At 40.4% G+C, this 19,806-nt stretch overlaps 1 protein-coding gene and 1 non-coding gene across 2 annotated transcripts in view; one reads left to right on the forward strand and one right to left on the reverse strand.

Moving 5' to 3' along the window:
- Positions 1-19,806, reverse strand: part of CCDC91 (coiled-coil domain containing 91) — a 1,729,462-nt gene that overhangs the window by 353,740 nt on the left and 1,355,916 nt on the right. The gene's annotated exons all lie outside the window — the stretch shown is intronic.
- Positions 13,225-13,337, forward strand: TRNAL-CAA. The gene is made up of 2 exons: positions 13,225-13,262; positions 13,292-13,337. It is a non-coding gene; the product is annotated as a tRNA-Leu (tRNA).

Below are 19,806 nucleotides of genomic sequence, written 5' to 3' on the forward strand. Positions count from 1 at the left end.
AACATCTAAATTCAAAACATCGAGACCACATCTAAAACCCAAAACATCTAAAACTCATAACATTGAAAATGTATAATATGGAATAATTTATCATGAAACGTGCAAATGTTACAGTTTAATCTATTATTCTTGTGGTATCAGTATGAGATGATGTAATTTTTACTTGTATAGTTATTATTTTATATAGTGTAAAAATTTATACTATTTATATAGTGTTTATTTTGCCACTCTGTATGTGTTTTTTAGGCCATACAGATAAGTGATACAGACATTATGTGTACATTCTTTAGGGTGATCATGACACAGTGGGGTTAGGAAATAACTGTAATATGATCTCGGAGTTGGTATATTTAATTTACAAGTGTGTGTGTGTGTGTGGGAGCCACAGCCCCCCACATGGGGGGTGCAGGGGGGTTTGCCCCCTCCTGCAGAAACATAGTAAAAAGCGTGTTTGTTAATTTGGTGTTATTATAGGTGGAGGGGGTATTATTTTCATGTGATTTGTGGCGTTCGATGTTATGATGCAAAAATTTGATGTTATGAGTTTTAGATATTTTGGGTTTTAGATGTTGTGGTCTCAATGTTTTGAATTTAGATGTTATGAGCTTTAGATGTTTTGAAGTGTAGCCATATATGTATGTATATCAGTGCTACTCAACTCTGTTAGTGACTACTTCCCAGTCGTTTTAGCTTGACACTTCAAAGCATCTATATCCTCACCTCAAATTATTGTTGGAAGACCATTTCCTGATCACCAGTTTCTCACTATCCAACAACGTGGTCTTACTTACTGGTTGACTAATTATCTTATTCCTGATCCTACAAAAGACTGGATTACTTCTTAAATGCCCTCTCAGTTATCCATGATAACCTGTTCCCTTGTGTATGCAAAAGAGTTAGGATACAGCTATGTCCCTGGTTGTCGAAGGACATTAGGAGTCTTATGAAGCAAAAGGATACAAAATCAAAATTATATAAACCTTCACCAAAATTTCTTTCGCCTAAAGAAACAAACTAGAATAGCCACTAACTCTGCAAAAGCCATCCACCTGTGTGATAAACAAGTATTGGCTGTCTCTAATCCCCAAACAGTTCTGGAAACAACTTAAATTTCTGGTCATATCCATAGCAACTGTCACCCCCATACTATGAACAAATGTAACAACAAAAGCAAACAAGTTGAAGATTTTAAATCATTCTTTCAGTAATCCAACCATGAAATCACAAACTCATTCAGTCCTACCAATAATAGTTCACAGTCTTCAGTAAATAGTCTTACTAAAACCCAGTTATATCCCCAGTGCTGAATTTGCATCCAATTTCCACTTTAGAAAAATCACCATAAAATAAAAAAAGCCCACTTAATAGCCTTAAAGAGTTAAAAAAATTCCAAGCTTCACCCCACTCTTCTTTAGTAAATCAGTAAACTATACTGCTAAACCTCTTACATAAATACACAGTTTATCACTTACTAATGGCATATTACCGCCAGCATTAAAGAATACTATCATTATCCAGCTTCTAAAAGTTGTTTGTCTTTCGGCTTTTCCCGGTTAGGGGTCGCCACAGCAGAACTCCGGTCCGCTAATGATTGGCAGTAGACTTTCACAAACGCCGAGGTGCCAGCTCGACGTTCAACCTTCAACGAAGGCACGCCCATTTACGCATGTCTTTAGAACGCCCACCCAACCACGGGGAGGACATGCAGACTCTACACAGAAGGCACTCCTCGCACTCCAGCCAAGAATCGTACAGGAGAACCTCTTGCTGTGAGGCAAGAACGCTACTGCTGCACCACCGCAGATGTCTACACTCCCCAAAATCATATAAAGACTGGCACCCTATCTCTACTCTATATACACTGACTGAAATCTCTGAAAAGCTTCTCTGCAGACAACTTTTCAAGCATATTAATAGCTATAGTCTATGATCAGACAAGTGGCATGGCTTCACAGCTCTACTTTCTGTAACTAACTCAATCTACTGTAACATGAATGAATGCCTCTTAACTGCTGGTATATCTGTAGGTATGACCATAGCTTTTGAAGCAGTTGACCTCAACCTCTTTTTTCTTTTTTTTTTTAAAAACACCTTTATTAAATTATCGTTTAAGACACAGGCAAAGATACATCAACAGATAACAAACCATTTTAACATTTTTCCATTTAAATATGATATATATCATATATATTTTCTTTGCTACTATCATCAGTTCAACATTACAACAAAATTGATGAATTCCTGCCTTCCCTTAAAACTCATCCTGAATGTTATGTATGTATGTATTGTTCTCACAATTTCCATTTACTTCTATGTAATCTACTCCTTCCCTTTTCTAAACATCCTTCTTTCACTTCTTATATCTCTTTTAAAATTTTCAATACCTCAAATACAGTTGGTGTAGACTCTGTGTTCCATTTTCTAGTAATTGCTTTTTCAGCAGCCAGCAGAATTAAACTTAATAAGGCCTTACTATGTCTAAGCAATTCAGATCATATATCCTAGCTCAAAAGAATAATTTCCTTACAGTTCGCAAAATATTTAAGATAGAGTACTCTGCAGGGAATTTTTTAAATCTGTCAACTCATTACACTCCCAAAGCATATGCTCCCAGTTAGCTCTTCATTCTCCATCACTCCTCCAACATTTGTTATCTACCCAAGGAAAAAATTCTTTGAAGTCTGCTTGGGGGATAGAAATACCTATGCAAACACTTCCAAGCAAAGATCCTAAACCTTCTGGACTTGGTTGCATACTTAGTAGTCTTACTTTAAGGGAATGCTTTGCAACTGAGTGGGCATTAGCTTCATTAAAGTGTTACCATCTTGGCAGAAAATTTATGCAGGTTATTGCCCATGCCCCATATCTGTGAATGACCAGGATGGAAACACAAAACCATTGTCATCAACCCCCGCTTTTCCCATTTTATACATGAGGTTAGGGTGTTTTGTCAACTGTCACCATCTTTGATTCAATGCCACTGACTTACCTTCTGTCTTCTGTTTTTCTGAACATATGCCCAAATGTCCATAATCTGTTCTCTTTGACCTTCTCTGCAATTGGGGCTACCAGGGCCTCTGCTCTGATGTCCTCATTTGATATGCCCTATAATGTGCATCCTGCCACCAGTTTCAGGCACTTCATCTCCATCACCTCTAGTTTCCTCAACTGCTCTGCCTTCACTGCTCAGGATTTTGTACTATACAGGAATACTGGTCACACAACTGTTTGTCCACCTTACTTTTCAGCTTCCTTGGCATTCTTCTGTCACAAACTACCCCTGACAAACTATGCTGGCTGGCTGCAGACCCTATGATTCTAGCTATGAATTCCAGTTCAGACTTCTGAACCACCCCCCTCAGATACTTGAAGCTATTAGCTTTTTCTACTATTTTCCCTTCTATTTCAATTTTTAGTTTCTGATTTCCACTATTTGCTGCCATTACAGTTGTCTTACCCGTTATCACTTTCATCCCATGTGCCTTCAATTTTGAATTCCATTCTCCTACCATTTGCTGACATTTTTGCTCAGAGTCAGCCTGCAATGCTACACCAATTGCATACAGTAGCTTTGTTAATCTGTCCCCTTCGATCTGTTTGTTAATGTAGTCCATCACTACTATGAATAGCAGTGGACCCAAAGCTAAACCCTGATGCACATCTTTTCTCCTAGGCACCCCCTCTGCGAGTCCGATCTCTGTTTGTACTGGTATCACTGGGTCCTTGTACATAGCCTACACTAATTCTATCAATGTTTCTGGGACTTTGAGTCACTGAAGGACTGTCCAAATCAGCTTTCTTGAGACCCTGGCATATGTTTTCTTCAAGTCTATAAATGCCCAGCTGGATTCTTTCCTCATATTTAGTTTCTTCTAAACTATCTTTTTATGGGTTACTTGTGCTGCATCTTAATCTTAGTCTGAACTGCTCATGTCTCATCTTACTTTCTACTACTCTGCATATTTTTCAGTCACCCTCTCCAGCACTTTCATGTTGTGTGATAGGAGTTTGATACCTCTGTACTGCCCAGTTGTGAACATCCCATTTGTTCTTGTACGCTGGCACTAGAATGCTTATTATACAGTCATCTGAGATATGCATTTCTCTCCATATTGCTATGAGTACCCTCAAGAGCCATTTCTCCCCTAACTCATTCAGTAGCTTGATTATATCTGCTGCAACCTCATTTGAGCCTGCTACTTTCCCCAACTTCACTTCCATTAGTGCTGTTCTTAATTCTTTTTGGGTGGGCTCCCTTTCTTCTTTCATTGTAGGCTGTGTATGGGGCAGTGTGGTATCTGTTTATTTTTTTCATTCAGAAGTTGCCTTTGATGTTCTGTGGGCTGGTGACCAGGTTGGTGTAAGGATGTCTAATGACTATCTTCTTTACCTTTCTGTCTTTCCCTTGTAACATAATAGAGTTTCTTTGTGCCATCTACTGAGTTACTTTCCAGAAGCTGATAAACCCTCTGATACCTGTTGCGATTGCACCTATATTCTTAGCTTGTTTATTAGCAAACCAGTACCCCTTCTTAGTCAGATCCATCTTATCGATCTCCCACTTTTTCCTGCATCGCTTCTTTCTTTTTCTTCACTCACTTCCATATGTCTTTCAATTTTCTCTCTAAATATACCATAAGCCTGATATTCTCTCACTTCATATTGCAATTCCTGTTTGTATTATACTAACCCACCTTTAATTTCTGTAAAAACTGGCTACAATTTCTCTAACTATTAAATCATTGTCATATAACTTGCACCTATTCTTAACCAATATCCAAATAAATCTCCACAGTTGCAATTGTAAATGTAATAAATCCAATACGCAGTTCGAATGACAATAAAACACTCAATATTTATTAAAATAAAAAACAACCGGTAAGCGCTTTCATTCACAATGAACTTCTTCAGACCTGGTTGTCACTCACACAAAATTCACATTTATAGTTTGCTCAAGTCACATGACCCAAAACATTAGCAGTGTTTTAACCCTTTCTTATATAACACTGCTTTAAAGTTTTCCATATCATTCACACCTGGATATCTGCACCTGTGTTTAACTTCACTTGCCAAGCATATTCTTTCCAGTTTAAATCCACTTCTGCATCCCATCTCTTGTCTGCATTTAAAACTTGGTCAATAACAGTAAAACTAAAACCCACTTTAACTCTGTTATGACAGTTAAAAACATGCCTTGCAAGGTGCTTTTTCATATGAGAGTCTTACTTTTGTCACAAAAAGAGGGAAAAGTCTTAAGGATTTTTTAGAAATCAAAATATTTAATACTCCTATTACTTATAATGGGATGTCGAGATGTGAAGACTGCAATTATTGTTACGTTTTTAGTACTGGGGAATAAAATAGTAGTAAAGGCTCAGGACTTTACTATTAATATCAAGGGGAATTACAATTGCAAGTGTAAATTCATTGTGTATCTAGTATTATGTAATTTTTGCGATGGATTCTACATAGGAAGAACTATACGCAGCTTCCATCGCGAATGAATTAAAGTGCTTACCGGTTGTTTTTTGTTTTAATAAATATTGAGTGTTTTATTGTCATTTGAGCTACTTATTGGATTTATTACATTTATTCTTAACGAATGTTTTCAAATCATGTCTAATTTCATATAATTAAACTGTATTTGTTTTTTGCATAACTTTTTAAAGACCGGAAAATTACTGTTCGTAAAATGTTTTGGAACACTTTGAAACTTTTCTCTGAAGTCCTCTGCTGAAAATGGGCTCCTACCCAGTTGGGCTTCCTGTTACTCAAATGTTAAAAAATAATAAATATGATGACTTTCAGGACTTCAGGATTCTGTTCTACAGTCTCACTCATGTTGTTTTGAGGTGCTGCCATTAGTCTTCATCTCCATTTCCTCTTCTTCATGAGGTGTTAGGGCCCTGAGTATTTCCTTGAACTCTTGAGCTTTCTCTCCAGACAACTTCCAGGCATTCAGCTTAGTCTTGATTGTCCTTAGAAGCCTTCTCTGACCACTGCTTTCAGAAAATTGAGGCAACCAGTGGTTTATGCTGTAGGCAGATCGTTTCACTGTGGATGACTTCTTAATCGCTGATACTACTCTGATGTCCTTTCCATAGTAGATGGAAGTCTAAGTTGCATATTGGACACTTTTGTATATGACCTTGTGATTGGCTCTCTTGCTGAACCATGTGCTGGCCACCATCAAACCCTTTAACGGATAGATATCTAAAATGTGCTCCCCTTCTTTATTTCAGTTGCCCCATACATATGTACCCAAACAGTGCTCATGTCCTGTTCTTTCTGTCCTGATATGTGTATTCAGGTCTTCCATTCTCAACACCATCTCATGTTGCTCTGCTTTATCTAGAAGAATCATCTACAGCTGTCTGGAAGCACACTTTTCCTTGCTATCACAACCCTGCTGTAAGGCATAAGGTGAGATTATGAATACTGTCCTGTCCTTTCCCTTGAATCTGATTGTCATGAGTCTGACACAAATTTTGATGAGATACCACATTATCTTCTGAAGGCTCTCCCTTACCAAAAAACATGCAGATGGGCATTTCCTTGCAGCCTTTTAAATTCACAGAGAAACAGAGACCAGGCTTAACCAATCACAATGTAGACTGCCTCTGTAGGGTTCATAGTCCATATACTAGTCTTAAAATGGAGGGTTTTAAACTGGGGAATCAGTATAATGTGGGTCTCACAAATATGACATCTGAAATTATATAAATAAGGGCTATGCCTTTAAAAAGTATCATGTAGTCAGCAAAGCTGCAAGCATGTATTAACTAGTGAGGTTAAGTAAATACTGCATCTGATTTATGAGGTATAAGCGTTACCAACCAACAGCAACTGGCCTCTCACGTTGTGGGGTATTACTGCCTGGAACAAGGGTTCTTAGTTGTAGCATTATGGAGAAAGCATGGAGAAAATATGGACATATTTCTGCAGACGAATTCAGCAGAGCCAGAAGAGGAGAGAAGCTATTGTGGTACATGAACTTAACTTTCTGCTGGTGTTCATAGGTTGGTACTAGGCTATCGGCCCTAGGGCCTATACAAGCCTAGCCATAACAATTCCCTGGCTATTTCTTCCCACACTATTTACTTCCTGGACCCCTGTCTAGCAGGGTGACTGACGTGATCCCCGGGGTGAATTTCCTTTCTCCCATCCAATCGTCAAGGTTCCTTTTGAAGAGAGCCAAAGAGGCGCTCTGCTTGACATGTATGGACAGTCTATTCCAGAGTCTGGGGAGTCTCTGGGTCAGGAACCTATCCCTCCAGCATATTTTCTTTATTGTGATGACAAGGTTTAGATCCCTGGAGCATGTAGCTCTGAGGGATTGAGATTTCTTTAAGTGTAGCATGTCCAACAGCTCTGGGTTTGACATGGCCTTCTATGTTAAGCAGAGATCACCTCCGAGTAGACGATATGCGACAGAGTATAGCTGGAGTTTTTTAAGGCGGTCAGCATAGGGCATCTGCTTTAGGCCTGTGATTCTTTTAGTGAGGTATTTCTGCGGCCTTTCCAGTTGTTGCAGGTGTCTTGAGAAGTACATACCAAATGCGGCATTGTATTCTATAATGGGGCTAATGAGGAATGAGTACAGTGGGACAATGACCTCCATTTTTCTGGATGAAAAGCCCTTAGTGATGAGGTGTGCCACATAGAAGGCTTTCCTGACTGTTGTGGTGATGTGGTTATCGAAGGTGAGACCTGTGCCCCTAAGTCTCTTATCACACTTTCATTATTTAGTGTACTGCCACCTATGTGCTAATTCACAGGTACATGTTTTTTTCCCAAATGGGATAACTATACATTTCTTGGCACTGAGCATGAGCCCATGGCTCTGGCACCAAGCATCTGTTTCTGTAAGGCCCTTTTGCAGAGTATCCACATCATTTGGAGATTCAATAATGGCTCCCAGTTTGCAGTCATCTGCGAACTTTGTTAGCCAGAGCCCCTTAGTATTGGCCTGTACTTCAGAGAAGTAGATGCCTAGCAAGAGTGATCCCAGGACTGAACCCTGAGGTACACCACTTGTCACTTGTCTGAGGTACACCACTTGTCTGGAGCTGGATTTGGAGTCAGCTACTTTTACAGTGTGGGTCTGTCAGTAAGCCAGTTGGCAACCTATTGAGTGACATAGGGATTAATGCCCAGCTTAGTAAGTTCATCTATGATTCCAGAGTGGGGAATGATGTCAAAGGCCTTGGTGAGGTCAAGATAGGCTGTGTGGACCACCTTACCCTCATCCATGGCTCTGGAGACTGATTCAAAGAAGTCAGTCAGGTTCAGGAGACAAGATCGGCCCTTGACGAACCCAAACTGGGTGGGGTCCAGTGTTTGAAGGTTGCCAATGTCTTTGTTTATATGTTCCATGATAATACCTTCCACGGCCTTGCAGATCTGGCTCGTCAGACTGATGGGGCGGTAGTTCCTGGGATCCAAGGTGGATTCCCCCTTGTGGAGTGGGATAACTAGCTGTGCGCCACTCAGTGGGCACAAAACCTGAGGTGAGGCTATGATTAAACATGACACTTAGGTGAGGTGCCAGTTCATTTTGTAGTTCATGTAGTACACAGCCTGGGATGTCATCTGGACCCATGGATGCTGTATTCTTAGCGTTTTTTACCTGTGTGGTCATTATTACCAGAATTTGGCAATCTTCCGGTATTGAGATGGGCCATTTAGGGGGTGGAAGTTGGCACTAAATCAATTTGCCAGGATATTGGCAATATCCTTGAGATTAGTATATTTAATGCCATTCTGTTGTAGCTCAGAGCAGATCTGAGCATTGCCATTTAGATTCTTGACATAGTTCTAAAATGCCTTGTGGTTGTCTTTGGAATATTTGGCAATTTTATTTTCGTAATTAGCTTTGGAGGATTTTATGAGGGCTCTCAGCTTCTTACTGAGGCTGGTAAGGGAGATTTTTGCATCCTGGGATTTTCCTCTTTTCTGCAACAGTTTCTTCCTTTTGTTGGAAAGTTTGTTTATGGCTGGAGACCACCAGATTGGCTTAATTTTGTTGGAGGAGAGCATCTTGGTTCTATTTGGGATGGCACGATTTATGCATGAGTGGATGTGCTTATACAGTGCCTTAGTGCAGGACTCAGCAGTTGAACTTTCAGTCACTTCACAGCAAGTACAAATATGACTCTGTCATTGTTCATGTTGGAGTGAATAACTTGAGACGTACCTCCCTGGACTACATGAAAAGAGACATGAAAGAGCTCTTGGATCATGTGGCCCAGGCATGTATGACCTTAGCCCTGAGTAGCATCCTGCTTTTGCCCAGAATGATAGAACAATATAATGACAAAATGATTGACTTCAACAATTGGATAAGCTTCTGGTGTCATTCAAAGGGGATCCAGTATCTGTCTCTGCCTGGGACAATATGATCGACAGACCACGATGCTTTGCCAGAGATGGTCTGCACCTGTTGCCCCCGGGATTCAGGTTACTGGCTAAGGCTCTTGCCACCCTTACAGTGCCTTTTTTAGGCAAATTTGAAAGGACAAAACCACCACCGTAACAGGTACAAGCATGCAGAATCTGAAGGTAATGCTATTCAATGCTAGAAGTCTAAACCTCAAAATGCACTCTCTCGAGGCACTCCTAAAAATGGAGAACAGCGATATCTGTGCAGTAATTGAGACCTGGTTCAAGGCTCTAGAGAACACCCCTGCAATACCAGGCTACAACTCTTACCACACTTTTCGGCCACCAAACCAGGATTGAAACACTAAAGGTGGAGGAATGTCCATATTCACCAAGGATATTCACACCACCAGGCTAGTTGCACAACACAATGCATCTGAAATTCAGGTGCAACTAACACTAGGTGTTAAACAGAAGAAAAGTACAGGATTAATTTAGAGACTATTACCCATGATTTGTGGGACTCTGAGACTTTAAAAAGGTGCTGTACACAGTTTGTATGATTTTTTTTTTGTGAAAGTTCTTCTAGCGCAATTACTGATATAAGAAGAATGTCCATTACAACTTCTAGAATCTAAAAAAAATCTGCATATGTTTTAAGAGAGCTGTGCACTTTGATGATTTTATATACCACAGTATGTATAAAAGAAGACAATGGTTAAGTCTTATGTGCTCTTGAAACAAAAAAGGGCTCTATGGTACTTGAAGAGCTGATAATACATAATGGGTATGTGCTCACCATATCAGATCTGTGCAGGAGTCCTCCTTTGTGACTCTACAAAAGAAATATTTTCTCCAGCTACTTCTGGTACAATTATTATAATCTGAAGCATCTATATTTCAGAGACAAGCACAAAGTCATGATGTCACAAAATGTACTAGCACAGAATGCCTAGCCCTCTAGGCTACAGAATAAGCATACTCTGTGACTTAGAAAACAAACTACACAGCACAAGGCTGTACATAAATTCTTGTTGAAATTACACAAACATCAACATTGGCCATTGGGGGGGGGGCTTTCCCACACAGGATGATGACAGAAGAGTAATACGGTCACAATTATAGAACAACTGATATGGTGAATACTTACAGATAGTGTCTGGTTCTCTGGAATTCCAAGCAGAATTAAAACATACAAGAAAGAAGAAGTCAAACACTGACCAAAAGACAAAGGAAGAAGACACAAGATGGTCAAAAGAAAAAGCCCAGAAAGCTGAATGCTGAAGCACCAAAGGAGGTCTAAAGAAGGAGCAAGATAACAAATAAATAACTAACACACAAATGCCGACAATGGATAAACTTCTGAAACACACATTTGTACAAGTTACACTTCTAACGGAGTAGCCTTTGAAAGGAATATTTTTAATAAGTGCATAAGAGCCTGACAGCAAAGGTAATGTAATCAGAAATGCACGTAGAGGAGTTTTGTTTGACAACTGTCAACCCCTGCCAACTTGGGGTAAGGAATAGGGACAACTGTTCTGTCCTTCTGGAACTCTTGCACTCCCTTCAGGTAGAAGCTGAGTTCATAGTACACCTTATGCGCAATGCACCCCATTTCTATCTGTGGAAACAAAACAGAAAAGATGCATGGACTGGGTTAAAGATATCCCAGACAACACTTTGGAAAGAAATGCTGGCTGGTCTTAAAGGACAATCAAACACTGTGAAACAAATATGGTTCCCTACAAATCAGTGACCTAACCTCCAAGTTCATGTTTGTTTATCTAATTGCTAGTGAGGGAGAGGCAAACAGTTCAGTCCTGAAGCTAAATTTGAAATCAAGGAAAGACTTATTCAAAGCAGGATGTGGACACAGAATACCTTTAAGAGACTGCTTGAACAAGCAATGCTGGGCCCCAGTCTTGTCTTCCACAGAATCATGTAGAAAAGAGCTGATGGACACACATTCTGACCATGGAATAAATGGCACCAAAATCACCATGGAATAAATGGCACCAAAATTATACAAGTGACTAAGATAGGCCAGAAACACCTGCATGCCAAATTACTGAGTTGGTCAAGCCTACCCTTCCATTGAAACAAATAATCTCTTTTACTTAGCAGAATACGATTTACAAGTAGAAGGGTTTGCAATAACTTCAGTCACCTCCTATGTCCCAAATGAAAACTTCAGCTAAATAAGGAGATCTACAATAGCAACCATGCCATAAGGTGCAGCTGGGGGTCTTGCTCTAACCAGGGCGGGAGGTGAGTAGTGGAGGTCTTTAGCTTGTACCAGTAAGATCTCCTGTATCATTAAAGACCAAATAACTTGAAATCATACCCTTCTTTACTACTAAGGACAAAAAGAATGAGTGTTAGTCATTAATCTCTAAATTTGCAAGTAGGGGAAGAACCAGAGTAAATGGCAGGGGGGTATACAGTAATTTTACCTATCAGAGTAGAGAGAATGAATCTAATACCAAATCCTCTCATTCCCTGCTACACCAATCAGAACACAGGAAGGACTGAATTTTCTCATGTAGTAAAAAAGTCCATTAATCCAGGTTATCCATACACAGAAGATTCTAAGCCAGACAAGACTCCTGAATCCTCAATTCAAAGAATGGAATGTAGGACTGGTTCAGTCAGTCTGTTAGTTTCTTCACATTCTTAGGAAATGAATGACTGAGACAATATTATCCTTATCTACAGCCTACCATGAGACTGGCAACCCATCCCTGCACAAAAAGAACAAGTACATCCAATCCTGCTTATTTAAGTGCCACATGACAGACAGCTAGAGCTAATCAGAAGGGCCTCTTATCTCATACCCTTCCCCCAAAACACACACACAGCCTTAATAAAAAGAAGCACTACCATCAGTTCTAACTGGTTTAAGTGGAGCTAGTCCTGGGGTGATCTATTTTCTTTGTTCTGCAGTGGCATCCTAGTATACTCTCTCCACAGTCAGAACCTCTGAGGCTTCTGCAGCAGGGAAGGAAAAGCCCATAAGGTTGGTGGAGACTATCCACCACTGTTCCATAGTAACAACAGGTTGACACTAGAAAAGGCTCTATTAGTGCATGGGGAGTTTCAGCTACCTCACAGTTCCCTGGAAAACCAGCATCCATAAGTATGGAAATGTGTCATAAAAGTTGTGGCTACAATTGTGCAAACAGGCACAGGAAGCATCACAGCCTGGACCTCTGCTGTATTTTTACTTCTGATGCTAAAAGAATTGACCTTCTGTGCCATCACCAAGGCAGAAAGGACTGACATAACACAATGTCTAACTTTGCCTAGATGAAAGAAATCCTCTTAGAAGGACCAAAGAGGGAGCCACCCAAATTATGTAGAGTCTCCCAGGGACATGTGCAAGAATGCCTAAGACAGATAGAGGTATAGGGTGGGGTGAGGGGGGCAGCAGCTCTGGTTGCAAGGTGTCAGGGAGCATGATTGGGAGATGCCAATCAGGAGGCAGTGCACTACTGGCATTCAGAAATGAATGCTGACAGTGTATTAACGGTTAGAACTGAAGCTCTTCAGCACTCAGTGTGTGTTTTTTAGACTATAGTACGGTACTCATTACATTTGTGGCAAGTGAATTGCTATAGATTTAAGAACCTTCTAATTAATTAGTTACGTATAAATTTTTTGCCGATTGATTTAGAGCTGAGGTAGCTTGAACAGCTGAAAACTTGATTTTTTTTTGGCTCCTCCCTCCTCAACTTTGGAGATTAGGAAGCTGCATAGAGTGCCAGAAAGACAGTTACAGCTCTGAAGACAAAGACAATAGCCCGTAGACCCCAGTGGAGCAACCAGGACTCGACCATGACTGTCAGGATGGCTGAGTAGTCTAAGGCGCCAGACTCAAGGGTCAGACTCCTTCCATGGCTCATTGGAATTCTGGTCTCCAGATGGAGGTGTGGGTTCAAATCCCACTTCTGACAGATATTTGGGGTTGAGAGTTGGTATAATGGTTAAGGTGTTAACCTCACAAACACAAAGTGCAGGGTTTGATTCTAGCTAGGCTTAAAATGGCCCACAAGGGCAGCTAGCTTAATACTTACTTATGAACCTATGTGGGGGAACAATATCATCCATACTCCTGTTAGGCTGCTGCCACAGTGGCTAGCACTATGACAAATACTACATGAGCATAAAAACAACCCTAGCACTCCCATAAACACTCCAAGAGTAGAAGAGAGACCAAAGAGCAACACTTTACACTGCAATTAAGTGATGTCCCCAAAGTGAACCAAGGAGTCTCTTGTCAGCTCAAAACAGTGGTGTGCCACAAGACATCTAGTATGCACAGCAAAGCCATCCAGGTACCTCAGAGCAGCAGAGGCATGCCCCCCCCCCCCCAAAAAAAGAGAGGATCATGATCTGGAACTTTGCATACTATATGTCCCTAGTGAAATTACCAAGGTCCAAGATGGAATAGAAATCTAGAGCACCTTTTGGAACCAAGAAAATATGGAAGTAAAACCCTTGGTCTTGCTCCAAATGAGGGACAGCATTTGTAGCTCCACTGAGGGCAGAATGTGTCTCTGTCCCAGCAGCTCTGCAAAGACAGCTTGTGTCTTGAGCAGAAGTCTTTCTGTGTGACAGCCTTCAAAATCTAAGACATAGCTATCTGTAACCACATTGTGAATTCAGTTGTCTTTTATACAGGTCCTCCAAACTGGGGAAAACTCAGAAAGCTATCATCTAGGACAGTCGTGGACTGAAACAGGAGTGTGGCTGGTGAAGCACTGGAGTTATCCACCTGATTGATTTAGTACAGCTGGGATGGCGCAGCTGCTTGACAAGTGAAATCTTGGTTTGTAAAGAGACAATGACCTCTTTTATGTTGTTTTTGCCTAAATAAAGACACAGGGGTTGAAAAGTGTCATAGAGGTCCCCAACCACACTGAGGTCCTGATTCTTCCCCTGGATGTCTTCATCTAGATCTTGGGAGGCTTGTTTAAACAAATAAAACCTTCTCCTGCAAAATGTAATCCAAGAAGGCCTACGTAAACCTTTTCATGAAGGAGAAGTTGTTGAGGCAGACCATCCTGCACAGGTATAATCCTAAACAAGTTAACTTAGCCATAGCATAATAGCAGTCAAAACTAAATAGAAACTCACTTGAAATTTTACTTTAAGAGATATAACCAGCTCTTTCTTGATCCAGGAATAAGGAGGGGGTTAAATCTTTGCCAGTGCTGCTCCAAAATGGAATACAGGAATCTGAATCTCTTTGACAAACAGCTGATGAACTTAAGCTCCAAAATGACAGAGGAGAACACAAAGCCCGATAATAAAGTAGCAAGGTGTTGTGGTCTTTGGAATCTATGCTGGATCAAACAGTGTGCTCTGGGATGCTTAGAAAGAATCTCAATCACCTGGAGGGAGGGGACAGCGGACAACTATTTTCTATTGCACTAAGGGAACAGGTGCTAAGCTACAAAAACATCATCCTTGAGTGCACGCTGTCTGGGTGGGATACCCAAGGCTCTTCCTCCTTCTTTCCTAAATAGTTATTGGCAGTTACTCTTGTTACTTGACCTTGTAATAACTCATATTTAATTGCTGTCTTTGCCTTCACTGTCCAAGTTGTGGATGAAAGGGTCCATGTACCAGCTCATTTACCTAGTTAACATATGTTAAATAAATAAATGCATACATACATATAAACACTCACAAATATGTACATTAAAAACGTTTCTGGGGAAGACAGTAAGGAAGCCACAGGTCAGTCAATAAGGGTCTTCAATCTATCAGTTTCTCAAAAGATGGACTAATCCAAGGTGGGGTGGTGAAGAACTGCAGGAAGGGGAGATTTAATTAGTTTTATCAAGTCAGAGACAAGTGTCTCTGGGTCCTGTCACTCCTCTTCCCAGCAACACAGAGGATGAGGCAGAAAGTCTCCTAGACCAGTTCTGGGATGAGTCACCTCTCACTAAGTCAATATGCATAAGGCCAAGCTTGAAAGGGAAAGCACTGGATTTTGGATAATGGGACATTAATGTTCATGGGTCCACCTGCTAAAGGTGACAGATGCAGTGTCTCTGGAACTAGCATCAAGCTATGTTCGTCAAGGATGCCCTCTAATACTCGAAGGGCAGATCATGCCAAATATCAAGCAGTCATTGAGGGCTTCACCAGACAGTCTGAGCAAAACAAACCAAGTTGGTTCCTCCTTATTTTGAGTCACTGAGCTCTGGCTGTCCAGGGGGACAGGATGGTGAAAGGAAAAGTGCTCAGTCAGGAATGCAGCCACTAGGCACTGGCTGGAGGCTCAATGAACTGTCCTTTAGGAGCAGGTCTGTTGTGTGAGAGCAGCAGCCATTTCGGTAGAGGAAGGCTGATGATAACTTCATCAGATACACTTCCCAAAGTGGTTGCTGGGCACATCTGTCATGAGCCTGGAGTCATCTGATGACCTTGTAGAACATATGTGCAAAATCAACTTCCAGTTAGATTATAAGCATCCTGCAACATCTAATGGTCCTGAAGATGTCTCATGGACTTACGTATCTCCAGGATGATGTGACTGATGTCTTTCCTTCATAACCCTTGCCTTCCCATGATGCTCTGGTAAAAGCCTTGGAGTGAGGGACTCCTCTGTGGACTGTAAACACTACAGACTTGAATATTCTCCCCAACTGCATTTTTGCTTGGCTGGGTAGAAATGATGGCATCTACAACAGTACTTAACACTATGTACCTTTCCTAGGCATTATAGGAAATGTTCATAAAGCTGCTGGCTTGTGACCTGGTGGCCACACAAAGGAGGGAACTAAAAGTGTACAAATGTTTTCTTATGAGGAGGGCCAGGTCTAGTGGTAGAGAAGGATGATGCGATGATGCCCTGACTGCAACCCAGATGATCCATTTTCAACTAGTGGCATGGGTAATGCAGAGATTAAGCAGCAGAGAACAGCCTCGAGTGGCAGATACCAGATCATCTAAGTGGTAGCTATAAGCCCACTGCATTAACTTACTAGTGGGTGGATGATTATTCGTAAAGCAGACCAGACTGTCTTGTGTGATTAAAGAAGTGCAACTGTCTTGAGAGTCAGGGAAATAAGTATGTGTGGAAACATGAATGTCTCTCTCTCTCCCTGTCTCTCACACGGCAGCTAGTGGAATTCTGCAAGCTACCTACAAGGGCTAAACTGACTAATCCACCTCACCTACTGACTGGACCACTACCTGTCATCTCACATGGGTAAGGGGCTGGTGAGTCCTTATGGAACAAAAAGCCCTAGGAAACAACTGAGCCTTAGGGATCTTAATTTTAAAGGGGATGGGTCTGGCCTGCATTCTGATGTGGTTGGCACCAGTGAGCCTGTCAGACAGGGAACAAATAGGTTGCAAGATTCTTACCCTGCATGAGGATGGGCCTAGTATATGTCCTCTAGGCTGTGAAGGCTTGTGAGCTCCCTGTTGGCCAATTTCCCATTCTTCAGGAGAATAATCAAATAGGTCAAATGGGTAAAGGTATAGGAGCCACTACAAGTCAAGTGCATGGGGGGGGGGCAGTTTTCCTACTAGGCACAGCGAGTATTGTCCAGAGGCCCATATAAATAGGATACAGTGTAAGAAGATCAGCTAGGAAATCTTTGCAAAGTAATTTGCTGTCTGGGTGGAGAAGGAATCTAGGTATGACACAATGTAGCTAAGGACACTTATTCTTTTAAACTCTATACAAATTGTGGTACACTCCATTAAAGATAAACAGCATACATTAGGCACCTGATACCAGTTACTGAATGTGCTGTGTGTGGATATACATGCAAATTCTAGTCTCCTACCCAGTAATACAATCCTTTTGGAAGTCATCCCTGCATTTCTGTGGTCACGTTGCCAAGGGCATAATTCCAGAGAGCTGTGACATAATTCATTTTCTGGACTTCTTTGTTTTCCCTAAATTACCCTGGACTAAAAAGTTTTAGCAATTCTCTCTCCCTCTTTGTGGTACAAAAATGAGTTACTTTCAAGCATGGGTTAAGAAAATGTCAAAACAGCTACATTTAGAAAGACTCTATGCTTGTAAGTAAAACAAAAGTTATGTTTCATACAACTTCATAAACTTCATCAAGTGAAATGGCCAAACACAGATAACTTTTAATAAATGACCTGGTTTCCTTTTGAAAGCAAGCTTGCAACTTTTGTCTGCAACATTTTAGTGAAATATGTAATATACACTGCATGCCTTCTTGACACTTCTTAACTGTCACAACAGCAAACTGTCTTACTACGTTTTATTTGTGGCATGTACAAAATGTCAATGTCTAACATGGCTTCATTTTTACTGCTAGTAAAATTAATGTAAATTTTTGTTTGATATTACATTAAATCTCCAGTAGCCACCTGATTTCTTATTCAATCAAGTTTCAGCCTCCTACGTACATCTCATCCGTTTCCTTCCCACTATTTCTGTGGAATATTACTGCCAGGCCTAGAGCCTGTCTCTCTTCCCTTGTCCTCACTGTGCCATCCAACTTTTCCTTACAACAGTATTATTCTAGGACATCTATATCCTCTTACCATTGACTTAGCTACTTGTATTCTATTGCAGATGAATGCTGTTGTCATCACTGAAAACTTTGCATGAAGTTGCACAGCTAAAAGATTCATCTGTGTTCAGTTTATTGAAGAGTTCACCCAACTACCTTTTAAATGAACAGGGAACATGTCTCCTGAAAAATGGCATCATCTTGCCATCAAAAATATGCAATGATTGCATTTACATATATTTGCATTGTTGACCTCCTAGACAAATTTATTCAAGGCAGTTTTGCATTGTCTTGGACATTAGGATCAGATTCTGCCTACCTCAAGAGCTGAACACTTATGACCCACCCACATGCAAAGTTGGTGAGTGGTAGAACAAAGTAATTAAGCAATTTAGAAGGTTGTGCACCAAGGACTGACTAGTAAGTCCAGGAACTGCATCTGTATGCAGTTTTGAATGACAAATGAGGAAGACCCTGCATTTATATGCAGTTCTGAATGACAAATGAGGAAAACCTTGAAAGACTGCTAATTTAGCCAATTACAAGGAAGGAAAAAAAGTGCTTGAAAACAAACTGTGCAGATGGGGATAAATGAAAATTGCTACCTTCATTTATATTTACAGTTCTATCTTTCATCCTATGCATGCTTCTCAACTGCAGAATAAATTCAACATTTTTCACATATTGTCACATTACGATATTTTTCACATTATGACATTGCATCTCTGATATTTAAATTAGCAGGTTCAAGCTAAGAAAAAGAGAACAAAAATGGCTGCAGTGTTGTTTCTTTTTACTGATAGCCGAGGTATGTCATGTTCTTCTAGGGGGGGGGGGTTCGGGCCTTTGACAGCTATGGATGGGGAAACATTTTCCAATCTAATTTCTTAAAACCAACAGGTACCCACTCATACAAAGGTGTAGCATACTCCCTTTTTAAATCTCTATAGTCAACATGCTTTATGGATGGAATTTTGTTTTGAAAAACTCCAATTTTCTGGGTGTGGAGCTGCTACTATTGCTAGCCAGCTTTTAAGTACACCATTATCATACAAAATAATCAGCAAAGATAAAGAGAGCATCACAAGCAGCACAAACAAATTTATTTAAGACAGGTTTAACCAGAAAAGAAAAATACATGTTGCTCTGTAAGCATATGCATCTGTGAGGGGGGGGGGAGGGGAACAGAATGACCTTTTATCAACCCTTCTTCAACTACTGTTGTTTGCCACAACAGGACGGTCACAAGTTCAAACTTTAAAGATTCTGGACCTTTTGTCAATTCCCACAACTCAACCAAAACACTTCACTGTGTGGCAATATGCCATACACACCAAACTTGAAACATTTCTGAAACAGAACACTGTTTCTTTAAATTCATTTAACATACTACACCTTCATAAATTATTTAACAGGGAAATACTGTAAACTCTTATACAAAGTACATTTTGATAGGGATTTTGTTTAAAAAGTGTAGAGCAACAATGTATACTGCCAAAATGACAGAGCGTTATTACTATATTTTCTTTTGGAAGTCAAACAAAAGTTCAGAAGGAAAACACTTGAGGTGATACCACACTTTAAAAACAAGAGCTGGGCTGTAAAAATATGTTGGTGGTAAGACTTAGAGCTTGGAATTGCTTTAATGTGGCTCCTGGGAAAATATAAACTCTTTCTGAAATTAAATCTTGACTCTGACCACCAATCTTGTTTCAGCGGCTGGCTCCTCTCCCTGCATCTGAGGCCTTGCTTCAAATGCCAAGTTAAACATTTGGGAACAAGCACAGCAGTGACACCAGTTTTTTGTTCTGAGGTATATTCTAACATACATGTTAAACCATTAAATAAATGCTACACATGAAAGAGAATGACTCTGGTGTTTTTTTTTTTTTTTATTTCCTCTTTAGTT

This window comes from Protopterus annectens, chromosome 11.part0 (genome assembly GCF_019279795.1).
Source record: "Protopterus annectens isolate FY-2018-M chromosome 11.part0, PAN1.0, whole genome shotgun sequence".
NCBI classification, from domain to species: Eukaryota; Metazoa; Chordata; order Ceratodontiformes; family Protopteridae; genus Protopterus; species Protopterus annectens.